The sequence below is a fragment of the Columba livia genome, chromosome 8 (genome assembly GCF_036013475.1).
Source record: "Columba livia isolate bColLiv1 breed racing homer chromosome 8, bColLiv1.pat.W.v2, whole genome shotgun sequence".
Classification (NCBI taxonomy): Eukaryota; Metazoa; Chordata; class Aves; order Columbiformes; family Columbidae; genus Columba; species Columba livia.
The window spans coordinates 19,250,952-19,278,122 of NC_088609.1; the positions used below are offsets into that span (position 1 = coordinate 19,250,952).

The 27,171-nt window shown below is 39.3% G+C and overlaps 1 long non-coding RNA gene across 1 annotated transcript in view; it reads left to right on the top strand.

Moving 5' to 3' along the window:
* Positions 1 to 27,171, top strand: part of LOC110362262 (uncharacterized) — a 258,269-nt gene that overhangs the window by 206,164 nt on the left and 24,934 nt on the right. The window contains exons 13-17 of the long non-coding RNA XR_010474328.1: positions 495 to 579; positions 2,351 to 2,659; positions 4,194 to 4,277; positions 7,664 to 7,859; positions 11,472 to 13,129. This is a non-coding gene — a long non-coding RNA (uncharacterized LOC110362262). The remainder of the gene's footprint in view (positions 1 to 494; positions 580 to 2,350; positions 2,660 to 4,193; positions 4,278 to 7,663; positions 7,860 to 11,471; positions 13,130 to 27,171) is intronic.

Below are 27,171 nucleotides of genomic sequence, written 5' to 3' on the forward strand. Positions count from 1 at the left end.
CTGCTGAACGGGAAAAATAAACCAGAGGAAAGGCAGGAAATTCTTTATATGTAGTGCATTTTTGGACAGTCCATCTTCAGTGACAAATGTGTAAAAAATTCAAGAATGGCAGGAATGATAATCCTCCGAGGAAAAGCCTTTCTAAAAGTATCTTATCTACATCGTATCTGAAGGCCCTTCTCGACTGTAATGTATCAATATTTTTCCCGTTGGAAATGGTTTCTGGGTGCCGGTGTCCCCGTGCGCACCCCGCACAGCACACGGGCCGCGGTGTCACGGGCTGTGCCGGGACCGGGGACACCGCCCGTGGTACGCGGCACAGCCCGGGCCGGCGGCGCCCTCTGGCGGTCGCGGGGCGCAGGGCGGGGGGCCGGGGCCGCGCTCTGCCCGCGGCGGCCGGGCAAGGTTTTTGCTCCTCTGGGCAGCGCTCGCAGGCGTGTTCGTATGCAAACAGTGTGCACAAACACCTTAAATGGATTAATTCTTTCCTCAAGGGTCTCTGCTTGATGGAGGAATTTCCAGAAGGACCCAGCCTGAGAGCACCCATGTGCCTGCCCGGCCTCAGATTTATTTGTTGAGGTAGGAGAGAGGTCAAAAGCACTGAGCCTTCTCCTGCATAAGTTATGTGCCTGGTGACCTTCTGTAGGAATAACTATTGATCTTTGCTTATAACTCCTGCTAAGAATCCTGTACCTATTGACAGTCCTGGAACGCCAGATTTAAATACTAAGAGTGTTGAAAACAATCAAACAAGTATCTTAGCTTGCTGTCTGCAAACTTTCCTTCTGTCAAAATATTTCTGTTGTGATTGTTTCTAATGACATAGATAAAAATGCGAAATTTCGTTAAAGACACGCAAAACAATGTAATCTTTCAAAGCAATGTTTTAGGGTTTTTAAACAGGTTATTTTTGCCTTCTCCTTCTGTATAATTATGAAACTTAAGGGGAAATGGGAAGCTCTCCATTACTGTATAATTCTTGTCAATAGCATATATCATAGTGCATTAAGAAGGCCAGCAGAATGCCCTATTGATTTCCACACCGAAATTCAATGAAGTTCATAGCGAGACAGGACAAACCCCATGTATTTTGCTGCTGTACCACATACCTTCAGTATAGCTTTGTGTCATCTCTAGCTCCATCATGAGATGATCTATTTCAGTAGCATGTAGGGAGTAGTTGTTCTTGCAGGTAATAGATAACCTTAAAACAGCAGCATTCAAGACAAGCAGAGCAGAAATCACCAGCTACTGTTTCCAATTGGGGGCGGGGGGGGGGGGGCAGGGAACAAAACAACATCAGGAAGAGCTATACTTTATGGAGCCAAAATAATGATCTATTTCATATGATCTGTGGTTTTTTTATTATAATCCAAACAAAAACAAACTTAACTTAGAAATCTGCATTAAAAACTGGAATAGGCATGGTTGAGATACAAGGAGGTGCATGGGCCAGTACCCAAAATAGTGGATATAATTTTCCACCACATTAGTCCAACCAAATCCATGTAAACTTTGAACAAGTTTGGCAAGAGCCATAGTGGTTTTGTTTTTACTGTCATATGAAGGGAAAAAGGCCCTTGAAGTGGGCAAAATGAATGTGGAAAATGTGTTTATATATTTTAAGACAATCATGAACTAAGAAAATTATTCTAAGGCAATTTATGGTAATATTTCATGCATGTTTCTTAAGTCGCCTAGTGTACATAGCCACCTAAATGGGAAGTGCCAATGTAAACAGCCAGCATCAGGTGCTACCAAATGAAATCATCACCTGTTTTAGTGCCACTTACCAAAGCACACTCCTCACCGGCAGCCTTTGGTACAGAGGCTGATGAATCAACTTGCTAGCCCAGAGGGTGACAGTGAAATTAAATTCCTTCTCTCCTCAGTGCTACAATTTAGTCATTCGAGACAGGAAATCCCTTTGTGTTGGGAAGCAGTACTGGGTAAATCTCAGCCGGTTTCCAGAACGGTGAAGGGCTCAGGTTGCAGCAGGAATTATGTGATGATGATGGGCAGGAAACAGAACAGAACAAGTTCCAGCAAAAACTCCATAGAATACAAGAGCCAATATTATTCTTGATGTAGATGTTTAACAAGTGGTTAAAAAAATTATCTACCAAGACTAATTCTACAAATACCTTTAGCTCCTAGAGCTGTTGCAATAGAATTCTATTCAATATGTGAGAAATTTTCTACAGAAACACTTCTCTGTGCCCTGCATGCATCACCCTGAGCCCAGTTCTACAGAAGTACCTTTGCATATAATGAGGTAAAGGAGGAGATACGGAGAAGTAGATGGGTAAGTACGAAAATGTACATTACTGTTTTTCTCTCCCACTTTTAGTCAGCTGCAGCACCTCTGCTGTCACTGAAAGCTGGCAGAAGGATCAATGACAAGTTGCCCCAAGATAAGGAAGGCACGGGCTGCTCAGTAGCACTTTGAGAAGCATCTCCCATGACGGATCTGCACCAAAGCTGATTTTCATTCCTCTTTGTCAAGGAAGAGGCTAAACTTTGGAGTTGTGTCAAGTCTATTTTTATGATACTAAAATCTCCCTGGGAATTATACGACTCTCTCTTTGGCTGCTTCAGGAAGTGTGGATTATAGATCAGTCATTTTAAGCCAGCTGACCTCAGCTACCATCAGTGACAGGTAAACTCCAGCTTAAAGTGAAAGAATCCCCAGGGTCACTGGTTTCTACTAAAGGATACTTGTCTGCTATCAGAATACTCAAACAATAAGAGAAATTTGATGCAACCCAGGGACAGTCGCTTGGAGCAGTGCTGCAGGCTCAGAATGCTAAACTAATGTAAGAACCATTGACATTTAACTCCAGAATTATTAATTCTTCCCAAATGGTCCAGATTTAAATGGAATAAAACTCAATATAGTACAAGGGACTAACAGCAACTACCTATTAAATGGCAATGGAGCTGAGCAGTATCTGAGGCTCTTGGGTTACTCAGAGCAGACTTCAAAGATTGCCTGAAAAGGTGCTGCCTTTCGTACAGCTCACTGGAATCTACTTGTAAATCCTCACAATTTTCATGTCTGTTTTACATGAAAAACGTTCAATTTCAAGCTGAAATGCCAGCCTCACATATTCAGGGTGGGTTTATTACATTCCCAAAAGCACAGCCAAGGGTGAAAAAGCCATTTGTACAGCTCTCAGATGGCTGATCAATCCACCTGAAGCTTCCCTGTATGGGCAGAAAGTGTTCCAGTGTTTTCAATGACTTTGCAAGGCTATCTGGAAGGTGGGAAAGGAAAAAAAAAAAAAAAAGGATGACTGGCAGGCAGTAGAGGCAGTAGTAAACAACGGAGTGTGCTCTGGTTTATGATTTTAAAACTCAAAGCTCCACATCACAGTTTAAGAATTTGTACTTATTTTGAATACGGGAGAAATTAGAAGATGATGGATTCTGTTGTAGGAGACTTTTTTAATGCTCTATTCAAACACTACCCAGATATTTTATCTGAGGTCTTCATCAAGAGTAAAGATTACATGGGACCAGCTATCTGAAAGAAATTAAAATGCTGGCACATTTTCTTGGCTGTTAGACATCTGAGAAATCTAGAAGTGGCTGATGCAAAACTATCTGCCATATGTGTACTTCCTCTAGTCTTATTTTCCTGAGTGAAATTTGGTCATCACAAAGGATATTTGGAATTGAGAAGGAGAGATCAGCTAGATTTGGCTTTCCTAGATGTGGTCTATCTCTTAGCAAGTGCTTTACAGTTGCTATTACAACTTTAAAGGAAAGGTTTTCTCATTAACAATTGTCACTTTATATTTTCAGCACAGAAAAATTAAAGATATTTGGGTATATTTTGTGCCACCATTTTAGAGTTTTAGGCAAGCACTCTCATTGGGATTACACCACAGTCACCCAGTATCCTTACTGGACCATTTACAGATTTTACTTCTGTTTAATTAATCCCTTAAACAAAAAGTAAATAAATAATAAAAGAAGTACATTTACATATAGAATTATAACATTATAATTTAAAAACAATTATAAATAGTAAATACGTAATTCTAACCTTTAAGATAATAAGATTAAAAAAAATGCATTTCACTAAAACTTAATACCTGTAAGGAAAAGGTTTCTGGCTTCTTTAGGTCACTTTTAAAATCATAGATAATTGTTCAGCCCTCTTCTCAAAGCAGCTCTCATTACATCAGGTTGCTTCTGGCTGTGTTGAGTTGAACCCTCCAAAGACAGAAATTCCCCAAGCTCAGCTGAATGCTGATTCCTGCAATGCACAGGTAAGAAAGCAATCCACATGCAAAGTTATTCTCCATTTTTCTGGATATAATTTGAAATGTTTCACTTTCTTTCAGAGGACTTTCTTGCTTCTTAAACTTTCTCTTTTGCATGTATACTGTTCAGGTATTGTATATCAAAACTCTGTATCTAGTGATACCCAACAGGTGCCAAGAATACCTCTTAGGTACGGGTCTACAGTAGTAATAATGAGTTAAGTAGCTCAAAGTGTGAAAGCACAATAAGTAAAATAATTTGGTTGCTCTGATTTACGGCTGGTTTGTTTCTTTGTTTACAAAACTAGTTGTTTTTTTGTTAGTGTGGGGTTTTGGTAGTCGTCGTTTTCTTTGTTTTCCCAAGCTGTTTTAAAGCGGTACGTCATTGTCTCTAAAATATATTCTAGATATTTCATTTAACCTAGAGCATTTTGGTTCATTATCCAAGGTTTTAATGGTCTTTCATTTCTGCTTTGTATGAAAATATTGACAAAAGCTCTAGTCAGGGTCAGAACCTGTGTGCTCAGCCCTGTACAAATGCATCAGGGGGATTTTTGCAATGCTGCCAATTAGCCTCTCCTTGTATTAATACTTCCCAAACTGCTTTTCCCTTCTTTGTGGGTCAGTTAGCTCTTTCTGCCTTACCCTGTCCTCATCCTTTGGATCTGTCTGAGGGCAGTTGCGATTTCTGGATGAGCGGGAGTAGGACATCATTCCTTGTTTTCTCCTTACCTTGGAACACTATCCTCATTTTATATCTAATGTCATTCTTCTGGCCAACAGTCTCTTTGAATTAGCAATTCTATAATCAGGTTTCCAGATTTAATTCTCTCTTAGGCTTACTGGACAGGTGCTAAAAATCTGAAAATTGTCACCAGTATTTTAAAGCAGTCCCTTAAAAAAAAAAAAAAAAAAAAAAAACATGCAGGGCTTTACCTCACATTTTTGGACAGACTCTGGAAACTCCAGCACCTCTGCTAGAACCAGAGGTGGCCCTTCCCAGTGTGCAAATCCCCGTGAGTTCAGAGCTCCTGTGTGAACCTTTACTGAGCTCTGCAGATCTGGGGAGCAGAGGTTTTGCCTCCTCCCTACCAATCTGTCCTATCTCCCGCTTCTGTCCCCTCCTCTGTGCAGATCTCAGGTCAGAAGAGCCAGGAAAGCAGTTGTGATTACGCTCCTGGCAAAATGCTGGTTTGAGAAACATATCTCAGAGACACAGTTGATCCCTACTACCATGGCCTCAGTGACTTGCAGAAGAGAGGGTTTGATTCAGACTGGTGCTGGGAGCTTCTTCCACCTTCCTAGGTGATCAGTGCTGGGCTGGTTGGTTCCCCTGCCAGAAATGAACATGGGGCCTTTTCTTTAAACTGGGAAGCTGATAGTGTTGAACCCATCTGTTTGTATAAACTAGCTGGCTATCTTCTTGTCATCTCTAATGTAAATCTACTATGGTATGTAATGTAAATCTACTATGGTATTGTGAAACTTTATTTATTTAAAGCTTTCAATATTTACCAAAGCAGACCAGACAAAAAGGGTCCTTTCTAACTTCCATATAATTTTTCTGCTGTGTTATTTGTTGGAAAGATACATTCATGTATAATTAAATGTGGCTTGCTTAAACCTTTGCAGTTGGTAGCTTAATATGTATTTTGTTGTACTTTGAGTACAAAGGCTATATTATGCTTTTGTTGGCATCCTTGCTGGTTAGTATGCCAACTGCATAATTGTGTTCTCTGCTATATGTCAGGATTCGAGTGCCGAGGGCTCAACAGGTGGTGCTGGGATAAAGTTCTGGCAAATCAAATAGGTAATGCGGTTATTTCTTTTGTCAAATTATAATTGAAAACAGAGACAAGTAAAATGAAACTCACATTTTCCTGGTGCAAAACAGGGTTTAGAATTAAATTAAAATCAGTTTCCATGACAAATACACATTACTACTGGAGCTTGCTCTGTAAATAAACATGCAACACCTTAGTTTTGATGTAAAATGATTTGTTCTCTGTAAATTTAAACCTTAAGCATCAGTGTTTAAACAATAACAGAAGTCTAGAGCCCTCCATGAATCTTCTGTCTTTCTTGTACACGTTTTGCAGAAAATGTGCCAAAAGCTTCAGGAAAACTTTGAAAAGATTTAAATCTGAAATGTCAGAGAATTCGAGACAATCTGTGATACATAACTCAAATGTTTAACATCAAGAGTTTCCTGCCATATTGTTTTCTAATCATTGCTATAACCATGCTCCCAGCAGAAAATGATAAATACACTGGAAATTCCAGTGAATGTGCTGAATGAGGTGCTGCTCATTTTATGCTTGACTTGGATAATTTTTATTAATCCTAAAATCATAAAAATGGGATAAAGTCTTCTACAACAAAAATGCAACGTATTGTATATGCATAGCTTGGTTTTCCAAAGTTGGATATAAAATACCCACACGCTTGCAAGCCTATCCACTTTGCTGTTGTAGCTGATTTTTTTTACACTGAAATGTTTTTATTTTCCTCTGAGGACATATCTAAATCTAATATATAATCTTATCTACAACTCCTACAACCATTGTGGGTTTACTTAGTTTTCTGTTCCTCCTCATTCAAAGACATTTCTCCTAAACTATAATTTTCTCAACTCTAAGTTCTGTTTTGTCAGATCTGAACCCACCATCTACTGAAGCACCTTCTAGTTCCTTAAGCTGGTCACAAACATCTTTATGTCCCTTTCAAGCTCTTATTTAACTGAAGGTTGTACCTTTGTATGTGACCAGATGGTATATCTTCTCGCTTAATAACTCATTGCATAAGTGATCAGGAACCAAGCAGCATGAGAAAAGGGTATCACATTCAATCCATAAACTTAATTATTTTTACATACCCTAGTTACTATTGTTTGGTCATAGCAAAATACACACATTTCTGTCCCACAGCGGCAGGGTGTGATACTGCCAGGGCTGCGGGCAAGTGGTGGGATGCACCAACAGAACCAGACATGACAAACTACTGGACATGGCACAAGAAACTGCTGATGTGACACATCACAGGGTGAGAAGGCAACAAATTTACAGGTGGTGCTGTGAAAGAATTCACAGCTGGGTAAGAAGGAGTTTTCTGAGAGCCAAATTTCACAGAAAGCTGAGGGTGAGCACTGGAGATGTTTTGGGGAGTGGGATAGTGCGAGGCCAACAGTACTGGGTAACTGTATCAGCTTATCCCCACACAAGGCTGAGATCACCTTGGTATGGTATCAGAAATACTGAAATTCATATTAAACATCAACAGGAGTTTAAAATGGAGCAGAGATTGACTGGATGCATAGAGAGCTACTAAATCCATCAACATTTAAGGTGTTGGCATTTGGCTAGTCATCAGTTTAATTTCTTCATACTTTTCAGTATGAAGGTACCTGGGAACAACAAGACATCGGCTGAGAATAAGAAGCCCAGTTCAACACAACGCTCTGCACAATCCCATGCTTGGACTGAGCATGTTCCTGGGAAGCAAGGCACAGTTTTGTTAAGCCAGCAAAGCTGCACCCAGTTGCCTCGGGAGTTAATCCGACAGCTTCACTGCAAGGGACTAACTCAGAAGGTATGAAGTATATTACAACCAAAGTGTTACCAACTTCTTTCCCGCTTTATAAATCCCTTCACTGCACTACTTCATTTTTAGACTGGTTTGGGACATGCTGTGAGGACCGATTCCTCCTCTTTATGATTTACCATTAATGTTCAATGCATGAGAGAAAGTATTCTGGTTTTTCTTTTTTTCTTTTAAATAATCTTGTTGAATGAACCTCAGGTAGCTGTTTAGTAAAGAAACAGCTGAGAAGCAGATAATGTACTCCTTTCATTGACAAAAGATTTATGTCTTGCCTGGCAGGATTTCATACTTACAGAGCTCATGGCTGACACAGTCAAACGCAAGTAGCACGTAGTCTGGTGTTTATCCAGGGGAACCGAGACCGCTTCTCCTGCACTTTTTTATGTGAAATTGGATCAACCACGTTGAAATTGGCAAAGATTTAAGAACATGATAAAATTCCTATTAAAAAGAGGGGAGAGAGGCTCAGAAGCAGTTTGAACCAATGAATACTGTTCAAAAATAAGCAGGGTATGCATGAACATGAACATTTCTGCTGACCTTCTGTAGGAGCCATCTGTCTGGTTGCAAGGCACCCTCTCCCTGATGGGAACGGGTGAGGAGTTCAGCTGCATGCCGACCACCCTTCCCCCAAAGCTGTCAGAAGTATTGTAGCTTGGCTCTAGCAGATGTATCATTAAATTCCATGCTGTGCCAAAAGAGAAGGGAAACGGTATGAAACGTGTTCTTAGGTATGTCTTTACCACGGACTACATGTAGCTTGGTGTCAGTGACTGCTGAGCGAGGTTTATCTGCATTTTAGAGCAACTTTTCAGTCAACATGTAAAAAAAAAAAAAATTATATATTTTTTTAAGTAGGTGCGAGCAAAGTAGATCAGAATGGTAAAATTCTGCATTTCCCAAGAAACCCTTAATTTTTTCCAGGGATAATACAACAGTTTCCATCAGCTTTTTCACAACTCAAATGAAGGAGAAAAATAAACATGTTTTAGGTCTAGTGCTCCCTCACGGGAGGCCAGGAGGAGGGCAGGGGACTGGGTATACCTCCAGTTCTTGAATGGAGCACGTAAACCCCGTGGGTTTTCTCTTCCCCCGCCCCTCATCACTCCACCAGTCCAGAGAGCCCAGAGAAGTGCTACTGGTGGCAGCATAAGCACAGGAAAGCATAGAGAGAATTTGCCCCAGAGGAAATTAATTAACTGTACATCTGCTTAAAATACCCCTTCCCATCCAATACAAAACCCACTAGCTTCTTTTGACTGTTATCCTGGAACTGGAAAAAAAAAAAAATAGGTAGGAAATTCATTTTCTGGTATGCAACACACTGCTGGAAAGCCTAGAGGTTATTGCACACAACTAGGTGGCCACATACCTGGCTCCCACCTCTTCTTCAGTCAATATTCTCCTGTATTGCATCAGGCAAGTCTTGGTGTTTCTTCTTAAATAATTCCATGCATAAAATGAGAATGAACCTGCATGACTCCTGCTCCAATGAGAATGGTGGAGCTAATCTGACTTAGTTGTGAAATGAGAATGCTCACGTAGAAACAGGCCCCTGAAATTCAATGTTTTATTATTCCATGCTCTTATACAAGAGAAAAATAGCAAATTCTTCTGTGGTACTTAAGAACAGAGTGCTAGCAAATTTTTCATTTGTTTTTTGGGTTTTTTTACATTGCTACAAATTTGAATAGAATCTGCCTTTTACTCTTTCATGTACCGTGTTTGATTAATTTGGAACTAGAAATGTATTATCTGGTTTATATTTGTCTCTCAGAAACACGCTATACGAGCTCTGATTTTCTAAAAAAAAAATTCTTTTTCTGTGTAGTTATTTGCCATTATTTTCTGTGTGAGTGCGTAATGAAACACAGATATTTGGAGACAGAGAAATGGGGGTGGGAAGGGCATAAGTAAATGCTTTTGTGAAAAGGTGTTTGTACATGAACGTACTTACATACCTATCACTCCTAAGCCTGGAACCAGAGATTTCCATTTTTTTCTTAAGTTTACACACAAAAAGGTATAATTTAGCCTGAAAATAACATCTCTGTGTTACTAAAAAAAAAATGGGAGGAGAGGAACAAATCCTCCAGGACAGGAGTAAGAGAGATATCATTTCTTCTCTCTACCAGTCCTCTTACACCCCTGGAATATATATTCAGAGTTACATTTTCATCTCAGTTTAGTGTACCAGGTTTTAGCTATTCAAATCCCTTTTCCATTAGTGTAAGATAAGCCGCTCAACTCTGTGTGCAGATGCTGCCCTACTTTCATGGCTCTGTGTCTGTGCCTCAGGCCAACGTACCTGCTCTGTTCTGCCAGGTAGGTGAAGGCTCACAGTGAACCCATGGGCTGCAATGTCACCTGCCCTACCTCTCCCACCGGTGACACATTTAATGCTTTCTTTTCCCCTTCAGACAAGGACAGTGGCACTCACATGAGCCCAGAGCCAGCAAGGACTGCCCCGGCCAGCCAGCCCAGGCAGGCAGCGCCCTGCTACCAGGGCTGGGAGGGCTCCCAGTACATCCACCCCAGCCAGTCCGGTGCAGAGACGAGCAGAGGGAGAGGCTGGGAATTAAATTCTGGGCTTAGACTTGTCCATGCCTGTTCCTCGGCTCTGTTCTGCCATCCCACCTCTGCTTACAACTTCCCATTTTCCTTCTGGTGGTTCCTGTATACATGCACGTGGCACGATGCTTTTTGAATACCTCTTAACTTGTCCCCCAGAACCACCCTCTCTTTTCCTCTCTGTAATTTCATCTTTATTTTTACTACAAATAATCTAAGGCCTGGGGACTTCATCAACACAAAGCCCTGTCATTGTGTGACCTAACATGGCAATGTCTAAGGTGTCTGGTTTCCAGTGACTGTCACTGTGACAGGCATTGCCTCATGTCACATGCCTAAACTTCATAACAGTGCAGGAGAAGGGCTTGATACTGTACTGAAATCTATTTCAGCCCCTTTTTAAAAGTTATTTTATTATGATTAATGGATAAAACTAAGCCATTTGTAGTGCATTTATTATCAGAAACAATATTGAAAGTAATTTTACCTCTAGGGTACTTTCTTTTTTTAATAATACCATGCAGTGGCAAAAAAAGGCTATGAAATCCTGTGTAGAGATCTTTATCTTAGTTGAACTGGTTGAAATATAGACAATGGAAATTCTCTGGGTTGACACTGGTATAATAGGAAGCAGCATATGACCTGCTCCTCTGAGCAATGTGCTGTCACCAGAAACTACATCACCATACATACCTAATGTATAAAAAGTTTATTTGTCAGCCTGTTTCTGTGAGCGCTTTATTTATGGCTACTTTACTGAATAAAGCCATGTTTTTAATGATTGGAAACATAACAGTCTTGCAAAATCTGGTTTTAGAGGTGAATGTGAATGCTTTTATGATGAAGTCATTTTGCTGTAAGCACTGTAGAAATCAGTAATGCCATACTGTGTTACACAACTAGCAGGTCAAGTGTCCTATGAAAGCACTGAATTCAGACTTCTCCTAGCATTTCACCAAAGGACTGAATTGCTCTGTTTTACCCAGGACTTGAGAAGTTGGAAACTCAAGCTAATATTTTTGTCTGCAGCTTCTTCATCTCCTCTGGTGCCCATGCACAGCACCTCACCTGGTGATGGTCTAACCCTGAGAAGCATCTTTCACAATCACCTCAGAAGACAGCGTTGTATGCCACAGTGGTCCCTCTACTGCTGTGAGCAGCTACACCACGTAGCTCTGGAGCAGTGGTCTAACAGCTTACCTGAGGAGAGCTGAGGTAAGTCATTGACTGAGATACCTGGGTGCCAGATGCTTAGTGGTCAGATACATTCAGCTGAATAAAGCCTGTCTACATATGAGGAAAAGAATTAAGCATTGACGTTGCCATTATCAAATTCATCTCCTCACTAAAAGACAAAGTCAAAAATATCAAGCTTTGAAGCAAATTACCTTAAAATGGCGTGGTTAGGTAAATAAAAAAGCAGCTAGCTAAGTCCTCATGGAGTCTGCTTAAAGGCACAATAAAGGTTTAGTGTAAATGTATATCATTAAATAGCCTCTTTAAATATGAAAAGCAGTTATGTCAAAAGGGCAGAGAAACACGGTTGTCAGGAGTAAAAAGCCACCCTTCAAAAAGTAAGTCAGTTCTAATGGAGAAAATAGACAAAAGAATAAACTTGGAGATATTAATGAAAACCACAAAAAATAGGTCTCCATCATTTTGAAGAGTGACTTACTAAACATACAAACCTAATTAAACTGTCTTCAGTTACCTCAGACTCTAGAAGGCTGCTGGTGAACTGGTGCTTCCAGCACATAACAGAGGTGCAGAAGGAGCAGTTCTGGAAGAGAAAGCAGGAAACACAGATGTGTTATTTGTGCCAGTAATCAGCAAAGGAAGACTGGGACGTTCCCATACAAGACCAACAGCATCTCCAGGACTGCATCAGATTTAAGTGTCAAACAAGTACGACACTCGGAGCAGAGGGTATTCACTCAAAATTTCCAAACAAACTCAGATATGAAATTGCCAGTAATGACTCTTCATAATCATTTATTTTGCACTGAGCTCAGTACCACAGGTAGGGAAAAGAAAGACCGAAACCTGTGAGAAAGGCTCCAGAGGAAGCCTGAGAACTAGGAACTGGTGAAGCTGACCTCTGCAGCAAATTGGTACAAGTTGTAAAGAAAAATCAAATTCACCAATATAGGGAAAAATACATCCCTCAGAGAGGGGTCCACCTGATGTTTGTAGAAGCCAGACATGCCTCCCAAACCTACTAGAGCTCTGTAGAAAAATCGGCATGTTGTGCTTTATGAAGAAAACCCAGCAGCCCAGTTAAACATGCACACTCTGCAACACAACTGTGTACTCTCTACCTTACCAAGAGAACTAGCTGTGTTAGAGTCAAAAAAATCTATTGCAAATATAGCTAATATCACAGGGCTTGCTTTTCTTGCTGGATGGAGCAGAATTCTCTGTACTTCTGGCTTTTTTTTGAAAGCTGCAAGCCAAATCTCATATGCATCAATTAGACTGTGAAAATGTACTGCTGGAGCTGCCTGTGGAATGTAACTTAATGATAAATTGCATGCATGCTGTAGAGAGACATAATAGAATGTTATTGCTGTTGTTCATCTTTTGGTATTTGGTCTGCAGAATCTGAGCTTGTTAATCAGCATTTCGTCCTGCTTTTACTCGGGTGCGTTCAACGCCAAGAGTTAATTTCCTCTCTGTGCTTTTCCACGGTAAGCTTTGCCAAAGCTCTTTTGTTCGGTATGTCAGTCAGCTGTGCTCTTGCTTTAATTGTGCTGGTAACTCATGTCTGGAGATAATTCATTTTGGTCTGGTGCAACTAGCACTGCGTCAGTCTGAAGCTGATGGAGACATCGCTCAGGTCTGGGGGCAGCAAGTGTGATTCTGGACCCTTGAAGCCCTGAAAAAGGGAATTTTGAAAGTGTGCTGGGTAAAAGACTAAAAATACGAATTTCTGTCTTGTGTACAGGGAATAGAGAATACAACAGTTTTTTATGTAGTCTGAGTGCTCCTTTTGGGAAAGATTTGATTTCACTGTTTGTGAGATTTGTTCCAAGAGATTTGTTTGAAGTCATTACCAAGAAAATAAGTAAAATTACTTCAGGAAAAATATTTTTAGTAATATCTATCGCAAAGCACTAGCTACAGCAATACCAATGCTGGTTCTAACACTAGTATTCTTTCTTTCTGTGTCCGGCAGGGTATATTATGGCTGTACGTAACTTTGCAAAATCAGTTGTATATCACAGGCTGATTCTTTTAAAGAAAAGATCAGATGAAAGAGATCAGCCAGAGAGAATATATTGACTATTTGATAAAAGATTTAAAATTGATTCATACGTTATTGTCTACAACTTTGAATTTCACTAAGCACTGATCAGGAGAGACGGTAGGTCCATCCTCTCCAGTGAACTGAGTCAGTAATCTTCACATGTTTAGAGATGAGCCGTTAAAAAAACACAGATTGACTGTCTTGGTTTACTCCCTTTCTCAGACAGAAAATAGAAAAAGCATGGAAGAAAACTCATGAAGACACTATTCCTAGAATTTAGGAAAAAAAATTCAAATCATAGAATCATGGAATAGTTTAGGTTGGAAGGGACCTTTGAAGGTCACCTAGTCCAACCCCCCCTGCAATGGGGGCATTGGATGTCCCCTGCAGGGACATCTTCAACTAGATAAGTTGCTCAGAGCCCTGTCCAGCCTGGCCTTGGTGAATCCAGATCTCCAGGTGTGTGTTTGAAATATTGCTCACACTTCCCTTGTCTGCCCAGCTCAGTACAAAGTCCTGCAAAAGAAAAGATCACTCAGTGGAGATCCCCAGTAAAAATATATCCAGACTGAGGTTCTTCATCTCCTAAAGTATTGTGATGTCATGTCACAACAAAAGTTTAAAGCAAGATAAGGTTATTTTCATTAGCTTTTGAAACTTAGGATGAAAACATGTTTCTTTGTGGCACTCTCCCCTCTTTTCTCTCTTTTCCTTTTTATTATTTTTCTTTTTTTTTTTCTAAGCTACTTCTGAAATAGTCTCCTGTTGGCATATACACTGTTCCAACTTTCATCTTTGATAAATACTACAATAACTAGAGGGAAAACCTTACAAAGTAGCTCATGAGTAAATGGAATTTAGTGGGGTCAATTATCCCCACATGCTGTGTGCAGGTTTCATTAATATTAATAGGTTGTAGACATGTGTATTGAGTTGAAGAACAGTCTATTACTGGCCTCTACATTCTGGTTTTGTGTGTGTGCTGATTTAAAATTATTCAAGAGAACATGTTAATTTTCAAACACCTTGCATGTTAGTGGCAGAAAAAAACACATTTGTCTATTACACCTGCCAGCTACAGAAAGCTTCACAAAAATAGATTAAACATGACTGAAACAGTGCAGATTCTGTTTGTGCTTTTTCCATAATTTAGAATCACATTACATGTATGTCTCTCCATAAATATTTAATGAAATGGAAATGAATATGTAGCAGGCTCGGTTCTTCCCTCTAAGGGTTAAGTTCCATTTCTGCAAATTGGTTTGTGCCCTAGTTCTGTTCCTGTGTCTCTGTGCATCTAGACATTTTCTTGGCATCTCTAACTCTTCTGAGGTTTCAGGAGATCTTCAGAGATTTGCTGGTAATTGACCTGTTTGGATTGCATATGACTGGCATTTGCTGAAAGACAATACAGTCCTGCATTTTGTTGTTAAGTGCTGCTTGTGTTATTAACTTGTGGCCAAACCAGAATAAAGGCTCAGGAGACAACATTTTCCCTTAGACAACTTCATTTGGTTCTTACCGTAATCTCCATTATAAATGAAGCACTTTGGTCTTAGCTTAAGAGAGTCACATATTCTTTAACTTGTCAGCTGCGTTTGTCCAGTAATGAATACACCCACTGTGCTTCAGTTTTTTAAGATGTTACTGTACGCTAATGGTAAACAATGAACTTAACATCGAAGTCAGATGATTTAACCTTCTGCCACTTCTCTAACCACTAAAGAGTTCTTGCCACTGCTAACTGAGTATTGGAACTTGTATAAATGTTTTCTGAGAAAACAGAATTATCAAACGAAGGAAACCTGATGTTTGCTCCTTAGAAAACAGGAATAATTAATAAGCTTAGGTTTGCCCTACCCCAACGGAGTCTGAATAAGCCCTATTTGTTTTAGGTTTATCATGTAACAGAAATAAATCTTGCTCCCAGCTATGATACCATAATTCTGAGGAAGCTTCAGGTTTAGTTGTGTTGTCATTTAAACTGGTACTATCTCAGTGTAACACATCTGATTTCAGCAAAGTTTCTCATGTTTAGCACCATCTTGAATAGTCAAGAAAATAAAAAATTAAATTAGAGCCTAGAAACAATGAATTAACAGTGTCCACATAAGCAAATGCAATCTACTTTGTGCAACACAAGAATTAAATACTGCTGATCTTTGCAAGTAGCAATGACAACTCAAATACAGTGCCTTGGGGCCTGCAATAACCTGGAGGCTAATTAACTGCAGAAAGGGCTTTTTATATTATACTTTGTGTTAAATAAAGTCAGCACAAATCCATAGAGACCAATAAGCATTTTTAGGCAGTCTTGCTAAATTTTACCCCAAAAGTGATCAAGTTACATAGGAATCTGGCTTGTGAGATGTCTGATGAATATGTCGTCCTCCAATAATGCAGTTTCTTAAGATTAAAATAAGAGCAAATAAGAGATGGAGTACAAGTTTCATGAATTTGTGTCTTTCTTTGGACACAGTACAAGTAGAAATACATTTTACCTCAACATTTTGTAATGCTGCCCTAAAATACATCATCATTTTAAAACCGGAAGCTGATGTGATCCAGTAAAAAAGCTAAAGAAAGAAGGCCTGGTGCTCTACATCTTCAAGACTTACCCGAGTATCCCCCTATCTCATAATCTCTCAGTGACATCTGAAAATACACACTAACAGTATGCAAGCAAAATGCTGCATGGCCAAGTGCTGAGTGTGGTAGGGATACTAGCAAGGAATCTCGAGGGGAGAATGGGGGTGCAAATAAAATAAAATCCTTTTTGGTTCATAGAAGGTCTGATCACAGTCAACAACGGGGATGCACACAGATCTGTGGCCGAAAAAAGATAGCAGTCACCCAAAAAGGTCTATGCCTTGGCTGATAAGGCAGATGAAATTGCATATAGTAAATTCTTGGTAATCCTACTATCACAATACTGCAGAATATAGAACATATTTCAATAGATTTCTTTTTAATCAAATAACACACTGTGAACAAGCAATACGCTAGGAATTAAGCATCTCTTTAAGGAAAAATAATTCTGTATATTATGGCTCTTAAAATATTATAATTCTGGTGTGATGATTCAGCTGATGGGGCATTCAGCCTTCCCGGGACAAGTCTAATGGGTTCTTTGTTGCTATTCTCTGGAGATGGGAAATCACTTGGTAACTTACAGTACTATAGGGCATCTGACTCTTTTCCTTCTTCAGCAGGAATCTGAAGTCTTTGTAACTGAACTGGATACAAAAACATTATTCTTCACTTGAAAAAGCTATGTCCCTTTATGTATACAAAACTCAGTAATATGTAAGTAAGTTTGGGTTTACATCTGTTACATGAAGTTCTTTAAGAAATTGTTAAAAGATCCTTTACCTGGACTCCTGCTGGTCATTGTTAGAACCACCAATTTGTTTTTCTTGGACAGCACCTTCCCCTTGGCCCGGTTGTGAGAATGGCACAGCTTACCTCAAAGGTTGATGAGAAAGGGCAAATGCACGTGCAAACCTTGCAAGTCCACAGTAGAAGCTTTTCTGTGTACTAGTGGAGAATAGAAGAGGATATCTGTAATAACGTCTCTCTGTTCTTGGAAATCTAAAAACTTGGAAAAGTGAGGAATGGCAGCATCAAGTAAGCGACTGGAAAATGCACACTTAGAGTATATCATCTCTGTTCTGCTCACAAAGAGATATTCCACTCCTCTTTGTAGATGTCTTTATGTTGTGCTGACCACTGACAGCATCCTACATGTCACCACTGGCAAGGTTTCGGCTGAGTCGACTGTGCAAAAATCGACAGATTAAACCAGTATTTCAAATATTAAAAAAATTTTAAATATTCCAAAGTATTTTTCAAAAGAAGAGCTGAATCTCATTAATAAATGAATGGTTTTCCAGACAAAGAGGAGAGAGTAGTCAAGGAACTTCATTAATGAGATCCAGACAGATTTACATTTTTAAAAAGCAAAAGATTTTGGGGCTTTGCCATTTAAATCATCAACTACTATATAAATTACATTCATAAGACACATTGGCTCCATTCAAAGGGTATTTAAGACTCTGTCTTACTGTCTGAGTTATGAAAGGACCAGGTAAGAGGAAGTGGAAAAAAGGACAAGCTATAGAATATCCATTAAGTAAGATGACTAATATTACTACAAACCTGAGTTCCCATTTCTTTGGCTTCTTGCACGGAGATTTAAAGATAATTCTAGCAAAGGTTCAGGAAAAAAAGCTAAAAGAGAGACAAATCCTGTAAATGGAGGTCATATTTACAAATGTTCAATATCCCTTCAGGTTTATTGTAAATGATTTATGAGGTGCTTTTAATATTAAAGTTCTTCATGAGTTCATTGGAGAGATAGTTAACATCAGTAATGAACTAATTGTCATAGAAAAAAAAATCATTGCTAGCAGTCTCCAAAAATCTAGCAGTTTGGCTTCTGTGAGTAAAAATGAGGTAATGTACCAAAGCCTTGACCATGAGGAAATTTATACAGTTTTTCAGATCCTAGACAAATAAGATTAATGTTGTATCCCACACTATGCTGAAAAGGATATCTTGCCTGGTTAAAAAAAACCAATGTATTTTAAAACCTTCTCATTTCCTTGGTTTTTCCTATGTTTTATATTTTTTTATAGAAATGTTTCCTGTTCCCATAATATAACTTTATCCTGTCAGATAGCATGCAGTCCCCTCAGCTTTAGTAGTGATAGTCAATTAGTTAAATAAACTTCTGTTTAAAGCCGATTTCTCATTTTGATTTCCCTTCAGCAGCAGATAATTACATTAACACTGAACTTAGAGCTGGAAGTGAGGAGGTTGAGGACAAAATCAAACAGATTTTATTTTTCCTCTGATTGATGGAAACATTTCTCCTGCTTTTCTGCTTTTCAAAATCTTGGTAAATTTTGTCCTTGAACTGATCTAACAAATTGGTTTAAATTGAACTTATATCAAAAGGAAACACTTTCCTGAAAGATCTTCCATTTTACTATATTTTTCTCTCCATTTTGCTGGTTTGGACAAATATGCATTGATCTCTTAATCATCATCTGATATGGATAGATCTGTGTAAAGCAAGAACCTTCACTCACTGCTTTCTCTCCCTTCCCCTCAGCTTTTGAAAAACTTACAACAAATTTCAGACCAAAATCCAATTCCAAAGCACTACCAAAAGGTTGAATTAATCACTTAGGATGGTTTGTATGTGGATTCTTTTTAAGCTAGTTGTTTTTCATCTGGTCACAAATGCTAGTGCCTTTATTCATGTTTTAAACATCAGGAATTCAGCAGAAATTAGAATGCATATCCGGTTGGAATTTTTTATATTTGTCATCCATTATTTCAGACTCAAAAGACTTAAATAGCCTTATGAAAGCCTGATGGCCTCAACTTACTTCTGTGATTCACTCAGTTTGGACATCAGAGAGCACCAAGTCAAGAAATTCAAATAGAAAAAACTACTGGATAATCTGTTATAAATAAGACTTCCCAGTGACACAGAAGGATGATATATTGTAGACAGGGCCAGTAGGAGGGACTTCAGCACAAATGAAAAATGAATCACTAAAAATGCATTCTGTGGAGGTGCATACTTATGTAAAGAGAGCCTCCAAAACTTTCCATGTTAGTTTCAAAGTACCTATAAATGCCATGAAACTCCAAGCAATCTACAGTTACTAATTTTCAACCTATCTATGTCTGCTAAAAAAAAAAAAAAAGAAAAAAAAAATATATATAACAGGGGGCATACAGTCTTCTCTGGTGGCCTATAGCATTGCAGTAAACATATTTTTATATAGCAGTATGATGTCTTTCATTAATAATTATTTCAATTTTAACAGATCAAGTTACTTTTCAAAACAAAATATTATGTTGGTTACCTCCTGCTAGAGCTTTGTGTTTTGTCTTCAGTGTGAAACAGTCACACTGCACCCAAGCTGACTTACCTGCCTAAAAATGCACTTCTCTTCTGCTTGTTCCATGCATGTTTTCAGAGCAATTCTGTCTAATGCCACCAATTTTTGCAATCAGGACTGCTTTTTTGTTAACAAAAGGAGATTTTTATCCCTGAAGCCCCACACCAATGTTGTCTGTGATGCCACAGCTGTCGTGCCATTAACTCAGCTTCCAGGACACCGACTGCTGCCACAGTGAGAAGGCAATTGCTGCGCTCCCTCAGAGCGACCAAGACAATCAGAAAGGTCTGCTTGAATATATTGCCTTATGGCAAATTCAGAGGATCTGAACCTCTCTTATGTTCACAGGACCTAACTACTTCCCCATAACTATAGCAACCTCTTTAGCATTTGGAGAAAATTAAACTAAACACATCTTGCCAACAGCAAATACTCAAGGGACAACTTTTATTTTAATTACTCTAGACATAGAAAAAGAAGTTCTCTAAGGAAGTCTGTCAAGTAGGAGCTATATATAACTCTTGAGGAATTCTTTAGTGATTTTCCTGGTTAAACAAATTTCCCTAAAAATACATTTGTTTGCTGCACAGGATGGAATTATTGTAAAATCAAATACTTGTTTTTCAAAAGTCTGATCTGACTTGTAATGCTAACACAGCAGATAGTGAACACACATCCATTGCACAATTTAGGTTTGTCGTATTGATCTTAAAAAAATGACTAGGCATTATAGAGCCAATGTTTGTATCTATTGAGAAAAGGGCCAGAATGAAGTGTTAACTGTTGGATTTAAAGCTCTTTCTCTCATTGATTTCAGTAAGCATTTTTCCAGATCCAAAGCCTCTCTATTAAGTTCAGTGCTCTTTCAGTCAGGGCTGTGATACCCATTGAAGCCAAAGAACAGCAAAGCTTGTCTGATCTTTTTTGAGACTCCAGTTTCAGTTAAGCAACCCAGCGGACCATTCCCTGAGTTAGCGTTGCAGAAGGAACTACTAAGCTGCGAGCTCTCTGAGAGGACCTCCAGAACAAGGAAAGCAACAGACCATGAAAACTGCGTAGGGTCCTAATTTAGTGTTATTATGAAGGAAAGCATCTTTTTAACCTTTTATTTCCTTCCAGACTTGGATAAATTTATGTTTCTCATAGCTTTACATTCTCCTTATTTATTTCTGAATTTCTATATTAAAATGAAAAAGCTTTAGCTATTTTATTACTTAATTTTGTAGAGCTGCCTAATATACTTTTATAATGGTGACATTACTTTTATTTAATGACACACTGCAAATCTGCACTGTTGTGAGGATTAGCAAAGGACCTGTCAATAGACATTCCTAGGGATGAATTCAGAAATGATGGGTAACATGAACTGAGGAAACAGAGCCACACAGAGTATGTGTTAAGGTAAATCACAAAAAAAGGGAACAGAAGAGGAAAAGCAGTTAAGTGAATGGTATGTAACACGTAATCTAAAGCACATTTATCTCTCCTTCAGCACACACAAAACTTTTTTACTAGTTTCTTTTTATGGTTAGTAAATACCCACACTATCTGAAGCTAGAATTTACTGTGCTGGGCATTAAACCCTGACTAAAACCTTTAAAATAGGCTTCATAATAAAAATGTTTATTAATCTGTAACCTACACCAAATTACACTCTGACTAAATTCATCCCATTGTCTCCCAAGCAGAATATCATGAATGTATGTCAGCTACAGAAATATATTTGATGCACTTAAACTGCTATAACAGTGTCTAACTATCTTCTATTTCTTACTACTTTGGCTCTATTTTAATACAGCTTCTGAAACACACAAAAAAAAATAAATTTACTAATTTCTACAGCTGTGAAAAGATTTCTGGAATAAGTTCCTTCATTCAATCACTTTCTTAATGAAAACAGCTCATGATTAAGGAAATCTGGGAAAGAATAAAAGATTAACCCAGAAAAGGCAAATAGGCACGCCAAGTGAATAAAGCTGGGGTGGATTGTTGCTTCCCACCTCAACAGAGGAGGCCTGCAAGAACAGGACCACAGCGCCACAGTTCTCACGCATGACAAGGGTGGGCACAGCTCCCCTGCACACACCTCAGCTCATGTGACATTGATCAGGGCCACAGTGCCATTGTTTCAAGGAGGAGGAATATGCAGTCCCTGGCACAGAACTGCATTTTCTGTCTGGTTTCCTGCAGTTAACGCACAGGGCGCCAGAGTCAGAGAGATGCCGTGCCACCGTAATGGAAATAAATGACTTTGTAGACCCGTGGAGGGAGGTGGGAGTGAAAAAGCACCTCCAGCCCTCATGGCTCTGTAAATCTGTTCCTGCCAGGCGAGCTACAGGAGGTGTTCAGCACCTGCCACCTCCCCGGGAGTCAGTGAGAGTTCAGGTGCTTACCATGTCATCAGGCTTGACCTTCAGACGCAACACCACCAGGACGTTTGTTTTCTCACAGCAGCGATTGCTTCAGTCAATTATTATTGCCCATCCTAGAGTGCAAACACATAAGGACTTGATTTACAGTGCAAAATATACATCTTGAATTTACTTCCTCTTTTGTTTTTGGACTGTCATAGCATCTCCAGCTTAAAGAGATGACAGCAAATTACTTCATAGGTAAATATATCTATGTGTAGGGAAGGATAAATATCAGTCATTCAGGTCATCCTGAGATGAACATTCAATACAGCTTTGGATGTGTTGTGTCAGACATGACAATATATTAAAGTTTTTTGCTTTTTGTTTTAGAAGTGGTATTTTTTTTCTGCTCCTTGCTGAAAAAAAAAAAAAAAAAAATCATTAGCAAATTTGTTGATTTGGCAGGCTAGCCATTAAATCCAGTTTAACGCAGATTTAAGATTGTACATTCAGTTCTTTAAGCAATGTTTAGGTATTACCAATATACTGAAAGATAGATGAGACAGCCTCATGGTAATACAGCTTTTAACCTTTCCTCTCCTCTACCATGACAGGGGAGAATTACAGTAAATGATGGTTACCTTGTCTGCAGTATGGACAATTGATTTGACCTCACTGCATCTGATGCTCTAATGGACTTCGTGGCTGAATCCCTGGAGATATAAAATATGTCCAAGTGAATTGGGGCAGGTTAAAGAACGAACCCGCTTTTCATGGCTGACTCAAGCTATAATAGATCTCCTGGTTGTTCTGAGAAGAAGATTAAAAATGATCAATATCCAAATAATTAAAAAAAAGTGGTGGCTTCTGTAAATCTACCTTAGCTTTTTTTTTTTTCCTTGCTGAACACTGTGGGGGAGTCTATGTTGATGACATGAGTTTCTATTACAAATGTTTGCTTCTGTTTACTCTCTTGTAATGTGTTCCCTTTTATATTAAGAATCAGGCACTCAGGTGGCATGAATCAGCTTTGCTTTCTCAAAGTCATGCTTGTTTACACCATAAGGAATGTAGCCTTAAGTTTATTTAATATAGATTTAAAAAACAATATTATAATGTTTTCTGGAGCAGAAAATAAAATCAAGGACAAATTTCAGAGAATGATGGCAACTATGATAACTGAATGTCCTTATGGCTCCGCTAGCGACAGTGCCTAAGACAAAAATAAAGGTCTGATTTAGTGAGGGGAAAACAAAAAGGTTTTCCTTGGCTGCTCTGAGCTCTTCATTTGGCAAAAAGTGCAACTCAATACATTGTTCATCCTTGCCTGCCCTCTCACAAACATGCCTGTGCCCTTTTCCTACCAGCACACAACTGAACTCATGGTGAGAATGGGCCTCTCAGGCCTTTGATGCTGCCAGAAGAAAAGCTTGTCACATCCCCCAGCTCAGACACCTTCCTCTCTACACAGAGCAGTAACAGGCCAGGCAACTTCCATGGGATTATATACATATGTTTACTTAATTTCCTGGAAAATCCAAGCCTTAGGAAGACAGCTATACAACTGTTCCACTGGTGGTGCTTGTATATTAGATGCTTGTTTAGTAAACTTGAAATCTAGAGGAGCCGAAATATTTAACCTGCAAAGTCTGATATTGTTTGGATCTGAAATTTCCATTTGTTTAATGACAGAAAGTTCCAAAGTCTGTATTTGAAGATGCATGTACATTTTCCTAGTTTTGAGAGGTGTCAGGATATAGGAATTGGATTGCCCAACTCAACTTGATTGAGTGAATATGAAGAAAGAGGTTCTAAAAAGTCAGGACATTTCCACATAAAATTATGATTTGCATCTACATTAAGTGTTGTGGAAACAAATTAATGGGAAAGTCCAACAAACTGAAAATATTTATTTTTTATCATTGTTTGTTGAACAATATTTACCTTTTGTCTTTCACACATTGTTTAAAAATAAGGACCTGTAACAAACAGCCTTTGAAAGGAATGTTTATTTATCCTAATGTCCTATTCCTATATGTAGAAAAGTAAAGACATTTTACAAGCTCTTTGCTCAACTCTCTAGGACTGTCTATACTCCATGCTTGGGCTGAGCTGAATGCCTAGCATCCATGGGTGGAAGAGGGAACAACTGCTGACCCTTCAATCCAGCTATTCTTGTATCTGGAAACATTGTCAGGTGCTGCAAGCATCATACCATCTGAAAGGCCAAAGTTGAGCAGTCCATTATTGGAGTAGATGACACCTTATTCTTATTCTTCAACAATTCTAACAACTTCAAGTCCCTTGCCGTCCCTTTATGAACACAGATGTCATTTTGATGGGGGAGGGTCAGCCAAAATGACAAGAAGGTGACCCATCAGTGAACTCAGGAGCAGGTGAGGCCTGTCAGCTTCTAATTTGAAACTGGTGTCAGTCCTGAGGAATGGCTGGTATAATCACATTTGTAACTGATATCCCATAAACACTGCAAACATTCACAGTGCGCCTGTTATGAGTGATATGAAATTAACAATTTGTGTTTATGACATGAGACACCAACTGAATCAAGACAGTTTCAGTAACTGGATCAGCTTCGTCTGTCTTCCAGAACAGAACATCAAACTGCCTCAATCAAAGCCGAATGACTGCGTGCTTATGTTACAGTAGGCATTGTATTTATTTTGAAGACAAACTTTTGTAACTAGGTGTAAAGTGAAGACCTAAGAATTAATTTTGAATTGAAATTATTCCTTTAAAATTTCTCTCATTCAAGCCCAGCCCTTAAGATATTTGTGATCTTTAAGTTGGAGGTTGGGACTTAACAAATCGCATACTGTATCTCAGATTTTCTGAATAACTGAACGGAAGGCTCCATGTAAATCTCTCTCAGATACATAAATTACCAGCTGCATGAATACTGCCATTAAGACATGCAGACAAGTGCAAGGGGTGGGGATAGGGCAGGATGCCCAAAAGAGGTGGAGTCACAGAGAAAACAATACATATGCTCACTGAGTAATTTATCCCTAATCTGCCATCACAGTAGCTGAGCAATAATGAACACCATGAGTTAGCCTGTCAGGTTCCCTCACTTCTCTAGCATCAGGGCATTTTTTTTCTGCAAAGTAGGCCTTTTCTTCCTGTTTCTGTGTTGTTTTACCTCTATTTTTTTTATTAGGAAAAGTCAAAATTGCAGTTTGCGAAGCTAAGATTTTAATTAAATTCAGGTTCAAGTATAAATTTAGGCTAAACTGCATTTCTAATCTGAAGACAGCAACAAATTTCACAATCTCTTCCACACATATTTCACCCCAAATTGGCAGAAATTAGTCCCTATCCTGATGGAAGTGCTGCCAAGCTTGGAACATATATGAGAAGAAAGTTCCTTTCCACAGATTTGCCAAGTTAAAGAAGGACCTGACAAATGGTTCTGTTGCAATTGTTACAGTGGAATTTAATTAGTGGCAATAGATAAACTTAGGTCCAAAAACCATTTAGGTAGTGGAGCCTGCTGAGAAGTTTAGTACCTTTTCACACATACAATCCACTTGAGCTACTAGCCTATTGTAACACTGCTCTGTGGTAGGAAACAACACTTATTCCCATTTTCCACAAGAGAAATGTCCCTATGTCCCACAGAGCTTCAGTAATGTAATCAAGGCCAGGTACGGCACTATAGCTGTGAGCCAAACACAGGCATCCTTCACACTCTGGCCTAGTACAAGCACACCACACTTCTCATGCTGCTTAGCTCATGTCTCTAGCTGTGATGGCCTCCTAATTAACAGAAGACAGGTACAACTGCAGTCATTTTGGGAGAATGTCAGCCCCAATTCCATCACTAAGACCAGCTTGCAAACTCACATTAACTTCAGCACTGCTACCCAAATCTCAAAAGCTTACCCTGAGCAGCTTTAAAACTCACTAGAAATAGCCCATCATACCTCTGAAAAATCAAATGTTCAGGTCTAATCTTAGCAATCCTTCTCCCCAACCCAAAAATTCATCTCTGAGCATCAGCCTTGAATCCTAAGACAGGGGCTACAGACTGTAAGGTTGCCATTGAGGTAGTCACCTCTAGACATGTAATATAACAGCTCACTTTAAATGTGACAGAACAGCACAATTGTTTGGTGTTTGGATAAGGCACATAAAACTTCTTTGATAAATATGACATCCATTCAGAGATTTTCTAGAAGCCAGTGAATTATGTTTTAGTTTTTCTTTCTTCTACTTACACAGTTATAATTCAACATGTGGTTTAAACAGAGTGCCTACCTGTGTGGAGCACAGGCCAGCAGAATAGCATGTGGTCCTGCTGCTTCAAGTCAATGCAGAAGAATGGCTGCACCGTCTCTGGTCACAGCGAGTTAGTCAGGGCACAACATTCTTATGAAAAGAAGGCCTTGAGCACAATGGCTGGAGGCAGGACAGGCTAACCTATCGGATTCTTCTGAACCAACTGTATAGTACTTCTCTATCAACAGCTAAATCAGCTACATTTTTTATTACCAGTTATGAACATGCATTATCTTCGTTTTTCCTAGTCAATCAAGTTTGTGTATACATCCTCTGCAATGTTCATTAGCTTAATGCTAAGCTCTGGCACAAGCCCAGAACAGCGTAACTTAAAATTATTGCTAAAAACTGATCTTAACTTCCCCTGTGGTGCTCACTGAGCCACCCACAGAGTCCAGCAGATGAACTACAGCTAGCAGGAGCCTGAGAGGTGCCTCCATCCCTACTGCTCCTGAGGCTGAAGGGAAACTGCCGCCTTTTAGCTCAGGCTGTCACCTGAAAGTCTAACATTGAACATGTCACAGTGCCCCTCAGGAAGTGCTGATGGCAGCTGTGTGACGGGCAATACCGAGCTGCTTCTCTCAGTGTTGTTCCCTCCTGTGTGGGAGCTGCTCTCAGCAGTCCTGCGGCACAGGGCAGAGCCAGCTGCTGCTCTCTGCCCCAAGCCAAAACTTCACGCCACATGCCACGGGCCGCGCTGGCTGCTGTGGCACAGTAAGGCACTCACCACAGGCTCACCTGGGGCCTCCAGCAGTTTAGGATGAGGTTGTCTTTTTTTTTTTTTTTTTCCCCCGCTTTCTTTCTTTTTCCTTTTTTTCAAGCCAGGAAGCATTTCTGTAGAATAATTTCTGCAGGTTTTTTGCAGTGACAATAAAACCAAGTCGGGGTGGGGCGGGGAGGGAGAATAAAAG